This window comes from Ammospiza caudacuta, chromosome 4, assembly GCF_027887145.1.
Source record: "Ammospiza caudacuta isolate bAmmCau1 chromosome 4, bAmmCau1.pri, whole genome shotgun sequence".
Lineage (NCBI taxonomy): Eukaryota > Metazoa > Chordata > Aves > Passeriformes > Passerellidae > Ammospiza > Ammospiza caudacuta.
In genome coordinates, this window is record NC_080596.1 from 19,377,231 (window position 1) to 19,396,295 (window position 19,065).

Below are 19,065 nucleotides of genomic sequence, written 5' to 3' on the forward strand. Positions count from 1 at the left end.
GATCCCTTTTATATAGGGCTTTAGACATCCCTTATTGAAACAGGTAAATAGCAACTATAGCATTGTTACTATTTCTACTTACCAGGTGAAAAACTAGTTGGCTTTGATATATAAAATTACAGTCCTGTGTTGTACTTGAACAAGCAAAGAAAATTTTATGACAGCAAGCAATCCAAGAACCAGGATCCCACCTGCTCAGAAAGATTGCACCTGTCCTACAGCAGATGTAGTAACATCTGTATTGCTCCTGGTCCTTTTCTTAGCCCTTAGAAAAAGTGATCCTAATGGCTTTTGCTGTAGCCTGCAGCATGCCAGGGGATGGCCTGCAGGTTCTGGCAACCATCCCAAAGTTTAGGCCCTGCAGGGTCCTGCTTTCCATGGAAAGGCCAATTTATGGGACACCAGATGATTTAAGTTCAGTCTTAGCTTTGCATTGGATCTGCCTAGATAGTCAAATAGCTGGCAAATACTTGTGAAATTAAAGAGCTCTCAGAAATCTTACCTGTTTTAAAAGAAATCCAGGCTACAGTTTGCAAAAGAAAAAAAAAGAAACACACTTTGAGATGCCTTGAAAAAAAAGCCCTAAAGTATTAGTAAACAATGCCACTTGACAACAAGCAATTGTATTTCCCATCTCTACAGCCTCTTTGATCCAAAGATCTTAAACAGCTTGACGAACGTGAATATATTAATCCCCAAATATCCACATGAAGTAGCTACACATTGTCTTTCTCAACTCAGCCACAGAAGAGCTTTGCAGCTTCCAGAAGATCTCATGGGAAATGCATGGTGATGCTAGGAACCAAATACTTGTTTCCCAGCCTAGCACACCAGTCACAATCTCAAATAAAAGCCAACTCCTTTCCTCCTTTATTCCACAAACGGGGAAAGGATCCATAAAGGTTTCCAGATACAGGGATGATGTGCCCTCCAAGCTACATTTGTACACTTCCAACCACAAAAGTCAACATACAACCCAAGTCTGTCTCTATGTGATGGTGAGAGGTTTAAGCCTCCAGTAGATCCATGGCCCATCTGATACCAGGCATCTTTCAACAACTCCCTTTCCTCCTGCCCCCATTATAAAACCACCAAAATATCCACCCTCCCTAAACCCAAAATCCCATCCAATGTTCTGCTGGTTTGTCCCATAAAACTTTGCCATGGTACATTCACACCAAGTCTGCCTATGGAAAATAAGATTATATTGCTGTTTCTCAGAATACCATTTGACTATAAAGGCTGCCCTATCTGTCAGGCAGCACTCCAACACACTGACTTCCATGAATCCTTCCGTTATTGTCAGTTGTCTCATTTATCTATCACTGGACAGATTCTCAGATCCCGATTTCTGTAAATCTGCAGGGATTACTTTGATATCAGACACTCCCTGGTGTGCCAGAGCTGTGGACTAATTGCCAAGCTCCCACGACAGATGTGTGCTTATTCTTGAATAATAGCTTGCACAATTAGCACAGCTTTAGGGTTTGGATCACTTGAGATCTCCTCCTTCCCTGAGACTGGAGAAACCGTTCTGCCCTGGGCTCATACTGCACCATACATTTGTTAATGCAATAAATTCTCACTGCCACCAGCTTCTACTGTTACAAGAAGAGGAAAATGAAGAGGACAAGCATGAACCTCTAAGGTGCACTGCCTCATTCTACCCTTGGTTTGATACCACTAGTCAAAAAGGTGAGTGGAAGAAGGATGGGACAATGTTAGAGACAAGATTTGATAGAAGAGATAAGCCAGCCAGAAAGGCAGAGTCAGCAGAGCTCAGCAATTTTAGCCTGCCCTAAAACAACTTCAAGAGGTATTAAGTTTGCTTACAGAGGTCTGTCCACAGAAGCCTGCAGCAGGCTCTGCTCTGTCAAACACTGGACTCTGTGGCAGAATGCCAGTGCTGACCAAAAAACTTGTGATGCCAGGATTCTGATTTTGGACAAGAGCTGTGGTGAGCTCTCCTCGCAAGCCTGTTCTGTGCTAAACCTAAGCAGATTGGTGCCATAGGAGGCAGAAGGTTTCTAGCAGCTTTTGGCAGAATGCTGAGGCCAAGGGCCCTCCCTCCTCCTGCCATGTGCTTAGATGACTCCTGTTAACTGCCAAAAAAATGACAAAATGAGGTTTATAGGCAATATTAGCTGTTTGGAGCTATGGTTTTGCCCAGTCCTTGGGCAATTTGGATCATTTTCTCTGGAAGGTTAACACAGGCTATACAAAGGGCAAAGAGAGTTGGTAATACTTTACTTTTTACAGTTCCCACTACAGAATACAAAATTTCTGAGCCACACTATTCAGAAATAATATTTTTGCTCATAATTCCTATGTTTTGGGGTGTTTATTTAGTAAGTATTCTATATCAATTGAACACATAAGGGCTGAGGAAAACCCTGCTTAAAATCACAAAAAATTAAATGCCTGAGAATTATTTATAAAAACTTGGTGTATTTGTCAAACAGCAATACTGTACAAATGCAGCTAACCTCAACTCTTGTGTTATGCTGGAAACAAGACATTAAGAATTGCTAACAGCAATTTAAAAAACCATTAAAAATATTTCTCTACCTCAAATGAGAATATATTTTTAGTGTCATGGGTGTATCTCCTGTACATGAGACTTTACAGCATTGATCTACTAAAATTGGATGCATATCAGTTCCAAGGATGCCCCCTAAACACCCCAAACTAAAACTGAACACTCCTTCCTCAAAATAACAGCTCATGTTCTACTCTCCAGTAAAGAATCTCTGGACAGATGCAAACATTTCTAGATTCAGCTTTAAGCTTCCTGGAATTCACCTTTTTGTCTTTCACATAATCACTTGAATTGCTTGCTCTAAGAAGGACAGCTTTCACTTAGAGGCACCTCCCTGTGGTATCATGGAGTCAACATTTACATTTATTTTCTGGATAAAAAGCATAAAAAATTTAACACCCTGGAAACACCAGAAGCAGCTGAATATTGTAATAGAGCATGATCTGCTATCATGCTTTCTCCTAAAGCAATAGGCATGTTTTCCATCCTGCCATTGACCACCAAATCATTCACTTTGCATGGTGTTTTCTTCTACCTCACTATCTGCAATAAATACTCCGAAAGGAGATTAGAGCCTGGCAGTTTATCTCCTTGTAAACACATTTTTTTGTTGTTGTGCCCCTATATGATAATCTTACTTAATCATTTTTACTGGTTTTCCTGTAAGGAGCAAAGATGTTTTGCTTTTTGCTGTGAAACAAGATACATCAAAGCCCATGTGTGAAATACACAGCACGATTGTATTAATTCATTAATACACTTCTCTCTTCTTCGAGCAGCCCCCTATCTTCACAGTCTCTCATTGAGCTCCTCATTTAATCTCCTAAATAAGTGACCTAATTGTTGGCTTGAAGTCAAGAGGAGCTGATGGCAGCTCACTACTTTGAAAAACAGGTGTCTTTTTCCAGGATCCTATGTGCAGACAGCCATCTAAATACAGAACTTAAAAAGAGTGTTTTTCAAATTCTTTAACGTTTAAATGTGTGCCAACTCGAGTTTTTTAAGTGCAGCCATTCGGTGGAAAATAATCCTCCTGAGCTTCTGCAGGGCAAAGTGAGAGCAGAGGGTGAAAAGGCAACAGATAATGACAGGATTTTATCTGGGCGATTTAGAACTCCTTTGTCTCTGCTAATTTCAGGAGCTGTAAAATTAAGTAAGTCATCAAAATCTTGTGCTTTTTCTCCCCCTCGCTTTTGACCTCAGAACATAATTGCCTCTTGTCATGCCTGCAGGGCACGGGCTTGTAGTTATCACTGTGTGCTTAATCAAATGCCGAAATAGCCTTTAAATTATGTGTTTCCTTGGCTGCTAGAGACTTGTTGAGCTCTGTTACATTTAGAGGCATGATGGTAGTAGATGTACTTTTAAAAGAAAAGTGTGGGTTGATGCTTTTAATTAGGTTTTATATGCAATTTTCCCAGCAAAATCATGTTCTGGCTCAGAATTTTTAGAGTGAAAATTCAGTGCATATTTAAGGGTCATGAAACAAAAGCTGGAATTGTAGAGATAATTATTTTCACAAGCTCTCTATGTGATTTGGTCTGCCCAGCTAAGTATCTGACTTACTGTTCCCAAGTGAAAACAGAGCATGCTGTGGGAAGAGGTTTCCTAGTAATTTGGAAGAATGCTTCTGTGTTTGTAACTTTGCAGTATTTAATACTCCCACAGTTCACCTTGGCTCTGTGGGGGAAAAATCCTGAAGTAATAATAAAAAAAGTCCCCCTCCTCTTATTCTCAAGCCTACTCAGGTGTGGGTAAGAGCGGAAATCCCTTTCAGTCAATGAGTCAATGGGCTCTGTAGGGCTCACTCCACGTTCTGAAGTGATTTTCTAAACCAGGGCCCTACTTTTCCCTACTAGGACATAAAGTCTCCTTAGTGCACAAATTGTTTGCATGCAGACATTGCTCAGTATTTCTTCTCTCTCTTTTCCTTAATCCAAATTACGCCTGGCCTCGGATTTCAAGAGCAATATTGGTAGAAAGTAAAACCTTGAGTTAAAGATGGTGACAACAAACATTTCTCAAGCATCCAATACCACCCCCTTCCCAGTATTTTCATAAATATCAGCAAAGTTCTGACGAACTTAAAATAGCTTGGCTTATCCAAAGTTCTCTGAAATTTTATGATTAATATACAAATACGGAAATACCATTCTTTCTCCCCCACTTTCTCTACAGATGCTGAAAATTAAAAAAAAAAAAAAAAAAAGAAAAAAACAAGCAATGTCTTTTCTAGAGAGACAGAGTGGAAAAGCCTTTCTTCTACTGTCATCCTGCAGTGGGGTTAAAGAAAGGTGCATCCTGCAGACAAAGGCTGGTGCCAAGACATTGCAGCAAATGCTTGCAACATCCATACCCAGCTCCCCCGGGGAAGAGTGGAAGACTGAAGGCAGCCAGCGTGGCTGAAGAGCTGAAGCCATCAGCAGAGCAAGGCTGGACACTCCTGGTCCCCATTCCCAGCTCTCCCCCATGTGCCTCAGCTGATTGCTGTCTCATCTATCAAAATGGGAACATGATCTTATCTCCCCCATTAAGCACTCTAAAATCTGCCATGGAAAGGAGGAAGAGAATTAGATGCATCCTCAGAAAAGTGATGCATGTGGCTTCAGCTTTGGTTTCCCCACACGAATCAAATACCCACATCCTCCTAGATTGTCTTGGGCTTTCTTATTTTATAGATGATATCAAAAGCAATTTGCAACTTTCCTTTGGTCACCTTTACCTTGATTCCCCCTTAGCCAGCAAACAGCCAGCTATGAACAGACTTCACAAACTCAAAGAGCATCTTTTTACATGGTGGTTTGGAGTATACCAAAAAAAAAAACCACACAAAACCAAACAGAAGAGAAACAGAAGGCTGGGCAAAACTCCAGTCAAAGCAACCAAAGAAAAGCTAAAAACCAGAAAATCCTCATAAACTTCCCTGCGCTGTTTATGTGGATGTTGAGGTCAACTATCTTCCATAAATTGCTTACTCTATCTCCATTATAGCACACAAGGGGCACCTGCTAGGGATTTTCTCCCAGCTTCCATAAGTGAAAACAGAAGAGGATGTTCATCTGTAAGTTTATATCTGATGCCCTCCCCCAAAATTAAAAAGGATCCACAGAAAGATGTAGCAAACATGAGAGCATTTTCTGTAGGGATTGCCAAAATTCACACACAATCAGTGAATTTTCCAAGGTGACACAACTACGGATACAAACAGGAGCACAAAAAACTTCAAAATCTAGAGAAGTCCTAAAATTAATATCTCTGAAGCAAATCTCTGCCTCCATGCATAAGCTTAATGGAAAGCACCTTTATTTCCATGGCAGATCTCTTCTGCATTTCTAGGCACACAAGATCTCAAAGCAGGGATGGACAAACAACTGGCTCTTTCCACCACCCTCTGGATGCCCAAAAAGCCCAGGGCCAGCAGCCAGAGGATTGAGCACCATACAGCTACATCCTGGGGTAATTCTACTGCTCACTCTTCATAGCACCAACACTCCTCATGTCTTTGCCATGCTCAGCTGATAAATATCCAAATATCCTTATTCTTTGCCCTTACATTCCCAAACCCTTACCCAAGTATGGAGGAGCTTTCCTTATGAGTAAGAAGCATTAGATTATCTTAGAATCTCTCAGTATCTTCCTAGAGAAGAGAAAAGAAACTCACAGTCAAAGAGTACTGTGGAAGATCACTAGAAAAAGACAACAACAGTGAAGTGCATGCATTTGCACCCAGGGGCGAGTGTGCACAAGGGAAACCAGTCATTGCAAAGCCCTGGGAGAGAAGAAAACGAAGTGATAAAAGAACAAAACCACAGAATCAAGATGGTAGCTCTGAGTGGAGGAGTCTGACAGGAGGAGGTGACTGAGGCACTGTGTGAGGACAGTCTGAGCCAGGGAGACCCAAACCAGGCCTGTGGGAGGAAGCAGAGCACCAGCAATACTGCACTTCCTTTCTCCTTCTCCATTCCCACCTCCTGGGACTCAGGGGCTGCTGCCTCATGGGAAACTCTGGGAACTGCAGAGTTTCAACAAGGCCCCCTCCTCACTTATCTCCCCCTCATGGAGAGGTGAACACGTCTGCAGCGGATCTCTCCACCAGAGCAAGGCGTCACCGAGGGTCACCACCCTCCAGGCTGCTGAAGGGACAGTGCTCTGGGGTAAAGGGAGAGTGTTGTTGGAAGGAAAAGGGATCCTGCTTCCTTCCCAAGACAAACTCTCCTATCTCCAGCCATGGCTCTGCTGCTGGACGTGCATCCATCCAGCTCTGTGCTTGCTGCACCCCTTCATGAGGCAGGGCAAGTCAATAATTCACCAAGAAACTAAACCAGCGGGGGCAGAAGGGAAAGGGGGGCTTTCTGCTGGGCTCATAGAGTTGAATCAGCTCAGAAAAGGTTAGCTCAGGTCATAGGGAGAAAGCACAAGATTTTAAGAAGGAAGGGAGGCTGAATTTAGAGTGCTTTTCAAAAAAACATGACAACCTACCTTCAAATCAGAGGTCAGAAGCACAGTCCCAGCCTGAGCTAAATGTCACTTCAATGAATTTAATTAAAGCAGAAGCAACAAGTTGAGAACAACAGACAAACAAAATGTGGCCTCCAAGGGGATGTTGAATGAAAGTACATTAATATTTAGGCCCCATCACAGGAAAAAAGCTATTCCCAAGTATCTTTTCCTTTGCAGTGGATCATCTAATTTGTAATGAAAGGCACACATTAAATAAAAATGTTCTTTAAATTTACAGGCTTCTTTCATGTGAATTACCTTTCAAGTGTAGGAAAGCTGTGCACAGACAGGGAAAGTGTCAGAGTTTAAAGCCTTCTACTGTGGTGCCTAATTTCTATAACCAACCCTTATGGTAAACTTGCCCTCCAGCCTAACAATGACATTATTAAAATACCTGGCTTTTATATCCTGGTCCATAACATTGAGACATTTGTGTTCTCAATAAAAGAAGCATTAGGTTCTGAGCCACAGGGATGAGTCCTTTTTACAAATCCATACACCACAAATTTCACTGGGGTCCTCAGTAATGAAAAACATGCCACGTAGTTCTTACCCAACTCAAAGTTACTATTGTTACAACAGGCACTCAACTGTCTCCAACAAAAACCCAAAAAACCACAAAATCAGAGAAGCTCTGACTTTGACATTGCTGAACAACCTTGGTATCTCAAATTTAATACAGCACAAATTAATGTGGTGAAGCGAGAAGATTTGAGTAATAACAGAATTTGCTCTATTTCAAATTACTCCAGTGTAGGTTTTAATTGTAGCCATTAGTAAGGTTAATCTTTAATCTCATATAAAAACTTTCATAAACCACCGTAACAAGTATAATCATAGAGCCAGTTAGATAAATGAGCATCAAGGGTTTAGTCTAAGAACATTAAGTAAAAAGAATCTGACCATAATTTTCAGATTTCATATTATGTAATAAGTTCATTTAAAATTACAGTTTGTTTTTGTTCCCATTTAAAACACTAGCTTAAATTCCTACCCTTTCTAAAATAACACAAAGCTGGAATAGCTTTCCTGTTAACAGCAGAGCTATTTTAGTTTTGCCATTGGAATGGGCTCCAGCAGGATTTAGTGGTGGCCTGGGTGGATATTTCCCAGGTGTTCTTCTGCCTCTTGTACCACTGTGAACAGGGAGGTGGCAGCCCTGGGCTACAGGAAGCAGGACGAGGATAACTGCAGCACGCCAAGACACAAATGCATTCCCAAAAGTTGGAGATGAAACAGAGCCCAAGTTTGACTTTTACCTCACCATAGGAGAAAAAAATGGGGGCAGGCAAAAAGAGAAGTGGGGAAACCCCAAACGTAAAACCACACCAAAGTAACTAACCAACCCCAAAAAACAAAAACATCAGGAATGGACCAGGTGAACTCAGCAGGTTCAGCAGTTCTTTTAAAGCTGTAGAAAATTAGACAGGTTGGATGTATCTGGAGCTTTGCTGAAGAGCTGCAAATAATAGACTCCTACCAAGAAATACCTTCGCAAAGTTAAAGTTTAATTTTGATTTACAGCTCCCTGAAAAGCCTCTGAAGGGGAACATTAAAGCTCTTGTAGAAATATCTGCATTATTACAGAAATGATGAACAGCAGAGTGGAGATTACTTTGTGCTGTTTACAGACTTGTTTATCAGAGCAGTAAATCTATTTTTAAGTTTGTACTGCCTAGAGAGGAGAACTATGTGAAATGCAGAGAACCGTCCAGAGAAAAAGACAGGCAGACAAAAAAGAATTTCTACCAAAGTATTAGAGCCTGACACTCAAATATCTGCAGAAAAACCTGGGGTCCCAAATATTTACCATTTAAACCAACTGCTTTACATCAAAGGCCAAAAATGACACCTTTAGCATTCATTTTACAAGAAGTTTCCCAGACCTCAAAGACTAGCCATCTCAAAGAAGTTATATGGCTAAATCATAGATCATTAATAACTGATTTTTCTTTGTTTTTTAGCCATTACCGCTCCTTTGAGTCTCTGCCATGAATAGCAACAGGGAATTTGCTCTTTCCACTAGCCATAACTGTGAAAGTTTTATATAGAAGTCTGAGACTACCTTAAGATCCTGACTTCTCAGAATTGCATTCCATTATTTTTTTAATATATATGCACTTCTTAAACTTTTAGAAAAGCATGGTGCATATGAAACAGGCAAAATGGCAAAATGACATCTGAGGTCCCCTACTGAATTTTTAAAAACAGTGGGTGCTTCTTAGTGTAAATTACCTGTGAGTTATCTACAAAGATAACCCGGCCCCCAGCAGCTGGATGAGGTTTTCCATAGCATGCCATAGATGAGCTCCACCCCAGGAACACTGGCATGAGATCCAAGATCCTTTTTTTTTGCTGATACACTAACAAGAATTACAAGCAGGTTGTGCCAAACCATTCTTTACAGTCCTCGGAATCATGACTCCCCAAACTCTATGACGTTTACTCCCCCTCCTCCTTTGACCTCAAAATATCAAGGATTTCACCTTGAAGTTACTAGCAGCTTCAAAGAGCTTTTCAGAAGCATTCACATTCATCTGAACAGTGGCCAACGTTATTTACTTCCCCTCAGTCTTATAAAAAAAGAACAGTAGGAGAATTAGATTTGGGGAAATAGCTGAAACATGCACACTTGCTCCAGGTAGAAATATACCTGAAATAAAAGCAGATTTTCAAGGAATTCACATATTTTTGTCCATAGAACCCCTTTCTCCTCAGTAGAAAACAGCAAAACATTAAACTAATTAATTACCTCCAGAAAATGGTTCACCTTCTAGGAAACACAACTATAATGATGAGTGATGAAGTTTCCTATTGTGCCCACCTGCTCACAGCAAGCACTGTCCTTAATTATTTTCCCCACCTAATAGAACCTGTGCAAATATTGCTCCAGAAAGATCACATAGCTAGATTTGGGTGTGTGCTGATATAACACTTACATGCACACAATACTGAACCCATCTCAAGGTGAGTCACAAAACAATAATTTAAAAAAATAAATTCTGAAATAATGCTCAGCTGTAGGCTCCCAGAAATGCCCTGAACATATCAACTGCACCCAGAAAAGACAAGTGAACAGCTGAGAGCTTCTGGGCTTTGTAGTAGGGAGGGGATGCTACGCTGTGGTACCATCAGGACTCCCACTGCAGCCAGACACAACAGCGTGGCCAAACTCACCTTGCTACAGTTTAATCTGCCATAAACCACTCTGAATCCTGCCCTCCCGCACCCCACCAGCTGTGGAGGTGTCCCAGGATACAAGTTTCTATTCATTTTCCACTCCAGCCCTCAAAGGGGTTCCCAACAGCCTAATAAGAATTTTAAAAAGCAGCAATAACTAGTGTGAGTAGTCACAAAGACATTGTGCTCGGTTTAAAAAAAAAAACCAACAAAATACCAACCTCATACTGGTTGAAAGCCAGCCCTGCTTCATGGAAGTCCCTAAAGCACTGGATATCATGATTCATTACCTGTTCTATGGGAAACTGTAGGGTTCCTGCAGAACTCATGTGCACAACAGAACAAAATAGGGGTCTGTGCCCCAAAGGACACTTTAAAGATAAGAAGAAATGTGTGCAGGTTAGGAACAGGAGCTACAGTGACACACAAAAGGATAGTCATGCAGCATGAGTAACAAACAGGTGCAGACGCTACACTTGAGGGCACAATGCTCACCAGTTCAATGAAAATATGGCTGAAAAAATTATCTAAGTTGCTTCAGGAGAAAACCACTGCAAACAACTGTGATGGATGGAAGACTCTTTCTTTTTTAGCCTTTTTTTTTTTTTAACACAATCACTAGACTTGTTTCAAATTGTCCTCCTTCAAGAGGTAGATGAAAGAAGTAAATCTTTTGCTGATCTCTCTGGCAGCAAAAACCAGGATATATTTGCCCAGTCTAATCAGAGAGAGATAGTGGGCCCAAAGGCAAAGAAATATTTTTGACAAAATAACCTGATGAAGGAGTCCATTCCTCCTTCCCCTATAAATAAGGTGTCAGAGAGAGCAGGACTTTTTTCAAGCCCCAGCACTGCTGTGACACCAGAGGATGCTTATCAGAAGGGCACAGAAAGGGGTCTTGGAAAACCAAGCACTTGGTAAATCCCCTGTGCTGTTTGCCCCTAAAGGGTTTTGAGGGATTCTTTCCAGTTGAAAATAAAAAGAAAAAAAAAGGCATCCGAGAAAGGTTTCCAGAAAACTTTCTGGGAGATAATTAATTAAATTTCTAATGTAATTATGTTGCAGTACATTTAAGTGCACCTTCTAAATAGAAATTACTTATAGCTAACAAAAGATCCATTTCAAGCACTTTTTCTTCTATCTATAATATCCATTTCCTTTTGTACCTTTTTTAAGCATTGTTCTTCTAGAGTTATTTATACTTCACATTTAGAATTTTCTGCCTTTTCTAAGAATAAAATTGTTACATATTTCCATCATCTTGTGCTCCATTTTCATATTTGAGCAAAGAATTCTGCTGCCATTGTCCCTCCAAGGGAATTTTTGGAGCACAAGGAACAGCCTTCATAAAATAAATCAGATTTTGCTACTTACAATTCTTCTAATGCCCCCCATTATTCTATAATAAAGGTCCTCAAACTGTAGGGTAAAAAAAAAAAAAGAAAACAACAGTTTTTCAAGGGGTAAGAACCTGGGCAAAATACAAAAGATTACTGAACAAGTTTATTGTTGAGCCAATCTTTTTGAGGCACTGAAATATAAGCCCTCATTGATTGTGTTGATCACAGATAAAAAAACCCCCAAACAAACAAAAATCCAACCAAAACCACAAAGAAACAAAAAATTACTTCCATAAAAAACCGACAACAAACAAAACCAAAACCACCAACATCAACAAACACACAGATGTCTATGAGCAAATAACCACAAACCAATTTTACTTGGTAAGAAAAAAAGATCACAGTCCTGACTTGTAACACAAATATTTGAGTGTTTTAGCCAGGATAGCTCCTCATAGGTTAAAATGTTTCACACAAAATTAAACAGAAAGGAAGATTTAAGATTAAAAATGCAGACAGTAAACTGAGAAGTCTGTTTCCACATGACAAAATCCCCAACTCTGCAATCATGAAAAATGGCTTCTTTTGTTAAGTAGTCTACTGTCACTTACAAAAAATTAATTAATAAAAACCGCAGCAGCGTAGTTAACAAGTACAAATTACAGTTTGGAAACACAAACATGCAGCGCTAAAAGCTCAAAATACAAACTAAATAACTGTAGACCATCAAACTAAAAAAAAAAAAAAAAAAAAAAAAAGCTAGCAGAATTTTAAAGAAGCATCAGTATTTTTAAACTAGTAAGGTTTGTGGGTCAAAGACAACCAGCTATCAAGCACAAACTGAACTCCCTACAAATATTCAGTAACTCTCCAATCTGTATTTAGAAAGAGGCAAACAGAATTATTCATCATTCACAGTGATAAAGGGATGCTTTCTGTTCTAGCAGATATTTGGAAAGATATTAATAGCAAAAAACCCCAATATATTCAATCTGAAGAATGGGAGTTTTTAAGAAACCCACAACCCTCTCAGGAATTAAGAGGTGCTGTTTTTTAGCTTGATTTTGGGCACTGGCACTTTGCTACTAACAAGCTTTAGAAAAAAAAAGGGGGCATGAAACCAGACCATAAGTCCACTTGCATAGAGGAAAAATGCATTAGCTGCTGCTCCTCAAAAACTAATGTAAATGTGGAACTGTCATCTCAATCAAAGCATTTCTGGAAGTTCAGCAAGAACCTCATCAGTCCAAAATCATTGCACATACTTCTCGATGATCTGAGAGAAAATAAACTCAGAGCTTGCCAAATTTGCAGTGCAAAAAGTGATAAAATGTTAAGTAATGACACAGACCTTGTCAGTTTTGTAGATTGATCTACAGACTACCTGAGCAGACCATGCCTGAACACAGACAAATCCAAGGCCATGTAAGAATACAAGAAGTGCTCATTATGTCAGACCACAGGCCTGCGAGCAGTCACTCTGAAACAAGACTGTTTCCATAACTGATAACAATTTGAACAACATGCAGCAGCTCAAAGGGCAAACACGATCTCTGCAAGTATGAGGAGGTGAATAATAAGTAGAAGTGGGAAGGTGAAATCGCTCTGCATATGGCGTTAATGAGACCATTCATTCTTGGAAAATACACACATTGCAGCACCCTACACTTTAGAGGGTTTGTCAGAAACTTTGAAAGGGTTTGCAAAAGAACTTAAAAAAAAAATCAGTAGAGCCTGGAAAGCCAATCTAACAAGTGAGCCATCAAATCTACTTAGTCTATTTAACTGGTCTAAAGGACTATTCTGGTCTGCAGGTAGCTACCAAGGGAAGATATTTCTCTTTTATTTAGCAGAAAAAGGCAAGCAAGATCCAAGATCTGGAAGCTGAAGTCTGATACATGGAGATAGAAATAAGGTAATAATTTTAACCATGTGAGCAATTTACCGTAGAGCAGTTTACACACACACACATATATATATGATTTGTCCCTTATCAGCTAAAGTACCTGAACAACGACTGAGTATTTTTCTGGAAGACACCAATACCCGATTCACAAATTACTGGGTGAGATCTCTACTGTGCAAACAGTCTTGCTTGTTGAGTTCCTTGGTATTTTAAGGATCTATGTAGATTTGGGAGCACGAGAACAGGCAGAGGAAGGGCGCATTTAGCTGCATGGAACTCACTGAATTTAATAACTTAGAGTAAAAAAAAGAAATAAAAGAAAACCTAAAAAAGACCCCACACTAAAAAATTCAACAACAAACCCCCTCAAAAAAACCCAAACAACACAAAACCTCTCATACAGAGCTGCTGAGCTTATCCATAATGAGAAGGTTTGTATACTGCCTTTAGTGGTTGTAAATAGAAAAAATAAATGTTTCAGGATGGCTTCTTTGAATGCCCAGGAATAATAAATGGCAAGGAGGAGGAAGGGAATTGCTTAATGCAAACCAACAGATGGGATTTTCAGTCAGAGCATTGCTTTGTTTTCATAATGAACCATAATCTGTGAAATCTAAAACATTTTTTTATTTGCTGCAGTCAGACAAAGACTGCAGTAATGGCATGTGAATTATTTTCTCCACCCTTCGTCCTTACAGAAGGTAACAATGCAGATGCATTGGACCTGGAATAATCAGCCAAAGCTTAGAAGGATGGATGAAAGTGTAGGTATGGTACTATATGTTTAGTAGGTTTGTCTGTCTTGGTTTTTTTTTTTGTTTGGGGGTTTTTTTTGGGTTTGTTTTTGTTTTAAGGTCTATGTTCTGCTGGCAGACCTGTCCCTGACAGTCAGGCAAATCAGCATGCATATATATATATATATATATATATATATATATACATACACATCATTCCTATATTACATCCGGTTACATTATACGCTCTACCACAAAATGGACAGGTAAGCAATTCAATGTTAAGGCACCAAGCCAAGAAAAACTTAAGCTACCTGGAAGCCTGGAACTGCAAATAGTGGCTGCCACATATATTGCTTATTATTTTGCTGAAATCCAAGATTCAGGTTTCAGAAACATCAGACATCTACTTGTGGCTTCTCAGCGCACTTATATTCCCATAACATTTTGCAATATAGAATACTGACTTCTATTCATACATATTTCCCCATGTTATCAAGTCCATCTTCATATTAAAAATAAATGAATTTTAACTGTAAGTAGCTACATATATAAGCACTCTGCTTCAAAGTCATACTTCATCTTTAAATAGCAGCAATCAATACATACACTATATAACCTAAACAAATTTCTATTATGAATTCCTAATGGATGCATGCTTTGGTCATTTTTATTACTAATATATTATTGATTTACAGAATACATTACCACCTTAGGCACTGGGATTTGCTGAAGTCCTTACATTGTGTTTGTAGTTTTAGTCAAAATACGAGCCAGAAGTCAATACCCCATTTACCACCAGCACAGCCCCACTACAGAGTTAGATATTTAATTATGGTCTGACTCTCACAGTGGAATCATAGGTCTTACACTGGCACACATAAGTCATAGTTATTAATGTAAAATTATCCATGAGGCCTGCCTGCCTGTCTTTCACTCTATTGCCAAAACACTTTGGGAGTCACAATTTGGACAAAATTTGCGAAAACACTGGCAGCCTAACCTTGCAGATCCCTTGCAGGGCAGAGTTTCTGTGAAATCAAAGCACCCACTTGGGCTCCTTTGCTCTGAATCAATGAACAGTTTCTCTTTGTTGCCATTCACATCAGGGAGCAGTGATTGACTCCTGCAGTTGCCCAGGAGAAAGGAACCAAACAGCTTTCTTTGATATGAATGCTAATAGCAGCAGACAGGGAGAAGACAGCATGCCAATCAGCCCCGCCACTACCTCCATACACAGGCTGCAGATAACACGTCAGCTGCTACTCGGGAAGGCTTCAGAAAAAGTCTGGAATGAGATGGGCACATCATAATATTGTTACAGAAATCAAATCCAAAGTGTTTGTTTACTGCTACAGGCAGAAATGAGGAGGGGAAAAAAGGCTTTTGGGTTATGGTTACTTTGGTGAAACCATGCCACGTTGCTGGTTTGCAGATCTACGTCACACAGGTGCAACACCACACGTGTGTCTTGCCAGAATATTATCACACCTTGGGCAAGTCAGGCTTTCTGTCAAAAGCCAAGCATAGGAATGGCAGAGAAGCAGTATCACAAGCACCACTGTTTTTTCAGCTGCTCAATGATACAACTCTCCTGTAATCTCTAGATAAGCTACTTCCAGGGAAAATCCAAGGTAACATATTGCTTTTCTGGTTTTAACATCTTTTAAGAGATGGATGAGAATCCATCCCTTGAGGAGAACAGTCTACAAGGACCTTCTCTCCATTTCCTCTTTGTCTTTGTTTTGTTTTCAAACTGATGCACGTGAGGACAAAGGAATAAAATACATACAGAGGATGAGCGCTTTACACCCTTTTTGCAGAAGAACAAACAACTGCAACAGAGACAACAGTAATCAAAAACACGCCTGAGAAAATAACAGCCGCAAAAAGCAAAAGTCATATCAATTGCTTAGGCCTCTCTGCACACAGAAGTTAAGTGAGGTGAAGCGAAAAAGTTTAATTCACTGAGCTGACTAGAATTAAACAAATGAGCCATCTAAAAAGTGGAAGATCAGCTCCTAAAAACCTGCCTATAATGCACCTTGTCACACCAACTTTAAACTGCTTTTTCACCCGCTGCCCCATTCCTTACCTAAAGGCAAGGTGCTCACCCTCTCCTCTTTCATTCCTTTCTCAACAGGGATGCCAGAAAATGCCTTGCAGGGGACACCAAACATGAGCCAAATTTAGAAACTATCTCAGTCTTGGTCTTCATTCCAAAACCAAAGGGGACAGGAAAGCTCCAGCAGTGTGTTGAGAAGTCCCTGAACACAACAATCCATGAAGGGAAAACATCACATCAGTCTTCCCTGCCTTGTCACCACCCAGCCATATCTCTCACTGCAGTGATAACTTGGAAGACCAGCCACAGAACTATGCAAGAGGCCGTCGTAGCAGACACAAAGCCTGACAGATTCAGAACACACCCAGCAGAGGCTCTTTCAGACCAGGGTAGGCCTCTTGAGAAACAGGACATTTTGGAAAAAAACAAAAAAAAACCAAAAAAAAAAAAAAAAAAAAAAAAAAAAAAAAAAAAAAAAAAAAAAAAAAAAAAAAAAAAAAAACCATTTTTACAGCAGTACAGGAAAAAGCTTCCAAAGGCTCTGCTGACAGACATGAGACATTTTATGAGCAGCCTTTTCTGCTTCCACCCTTATTCACTAGTGGCAACAAGAAAACAGGATCAAATATAAAATTATTCTGATGCCTGTTGATGAATCTGTCACACATGGAGACAGTTCTGGAAATTATCCTTGCTTCACCTCCCCCTAGCATGGCTTGTGTCCAGGACCCCTAGGTTACAGAGCAATTGCCGTTTCTGTGAATGTTTACTGCATCACCATCCCTTTTAACACATGCATGCAAAGCATGGTGAAGCTGGTAAATACTGGGAGCTTATTTTATTTCTATGTATCTTGTGCCAGGCAAGGACATGACAAAACTTCATGTTTCTAAAATTAAACCGTATTTATTAGGAGAACTCAACAAAGAGGTGCTGCAATTTTACTGAACTTCAAAGCCATAGACAGTAGTTTGTGGCAGTTGTTTAAATCAAATGTGTTATTTATCCAGATTCACACTGAACAAAGCACTATGTAAGGCACACCAGAACTGGAACGCAACATTTAAACAATATCTCCCCTTCTCATTTTTAAACACACAGCCAACACTGTCTCCGTTGAAATATCTTCCAAACAAAACAAATTCCTTACAATGATTTTTTTTTAATTTCTTTAAATGCAATTTAAAACAGCTATGCAAAAGAAATAAACAAAGAGAACCTACAGGAAACCTTTCATTCCAGCCCAACGAAAAAGCTTAGCTGAATCCCACACAGTGGTTTGGCAGGGCTTTTGGGTTTTGTTTTGCTTCCTTTCCCCCACTTTAATTATTTCAGGAAGGGTACCAGAGCAGAGAGACAGGAGGCAGAAAATGAGGAAGCTGGAGGCTATCAGTAGTGGAGAGCTTGGCTCTGTTGGGTAAACCTGCCCTTACTCTGCACAGTCCCACCTCTAGGAATGCACAGACCTTGGTACAGCCCTTCCCAGTGATCCTTTTTGGCAGCATCTTTGTGCTCCTGCTGTATGAATGCCATCATCTATAAGCCCTTCCACCACAGGTGAGGACATTCAGATACACCGTAGTACTCCTGAAATCAGGAAGCTGAGGGACTCATCCATAGCATAACCATGGCTGGTTTTATCACAAGTTAAGCAGCTGTATTTTCTACTTGGCAACAATTTTCTGCATCTTCCTCAATGGCCTTGGACAGGATGAACTCCTCAGTTAGCTAAAAGGCTCTCCTGATGCTGTCAGCCACACACCAGGGATGGGGCAGTTTCAAGGGATGTGATTTTTCCACCAGCAGTGCTTTATCCTTCAGAAGCCACACAGAAGCATGGATGGAGGGACTAGGAGACAAGGCTGAGACAAGAGGTTTCTTTTTATTTTTATCCTTGCATTGCCCTGTAGACACTCAAATCCTTCAGTTGCGTTCTCACATTACATTCAAATACTGGACAGGGCCCAGATATCTGCTCTGCCCCCTGCTCCAGGGTTGTCCCAGGATTACACCCATGCCCTGCCACAAGCGGTACTGCTGTGTGTCAGCTGCATGAACCTCCAGGCCAAAAGCTCTCCACTCACACGGGCTTGCTATCACAGCACACTTGCATTTGCCTGCAAGGCACAGAATGATTGCGCTGTATCTCACCAAGGCTTGGTCAGATTTCCCTAGGCTTGTATTTTCCACTTATCAGCGTGGCTGGGATTATACAGCAGCTGGCCTGGCAATCCAGAGCAAACTGAACAGGCTGTTGACTCAGGGCATAGCTGTAAAATATGGCAGCAAAATGTTTGGCAACCTCCTCTAGCACCACACACAAAGGGAAAGTAGGTCCCTGCCTCCTGCACTCTGGGTTCCTACAGCCCAGGTCTGCTTCTGCACAAGGTTTTCAGCCCTTCACTGGGTGTTTGAGTCAGCTTTCTCTCCACCCTCCCTCCTGCTCACCTGCATGCATGATGTGGATTCAGTGCTAGGGAGTCTTTAATGTCCCAAGAAATTATGTGCTGGAGTGAGAATTGTCACCCCTCTAAAGGAGTCAACACAGCCTTCTGACAAACTTTGGCTCTGGACAACAGGAGCAGGGCATGCATGGGTGTAATCCCAGGACAAAACAACAAACCCTAGGCAGCCTTGGGCACTGTTTCCAGCAGCAGCTTCCCAGTCCTACCTTCAGCGTCACTGTCCTCCCAAAAGCTAGGAAGGAAATTTTACACCTGTTTTCTTATCTTTATCCCCCACGTTGGTCTGTGCACAAACTCACACCCACCTTTCTCTATCGCCCTGCTCTTGCAAGTGAA

General features: G+C 40.6%; 1 protein-coding gene across 1 annotated transcript in view; it reads right to left on the reverse strand.

Moving 5' to 3' along the window:
• ADGRL3 (adhesion G protein-coupled receptor L3) overlaps nucleotides 1–19,065 on the reverse strand; it is a 482,163-nt gene that overhangs the window by 254,339 nt on the left and 208,759 nt on the right. The gene's annotated exons all lie outside the window — the stretch shown is intronic.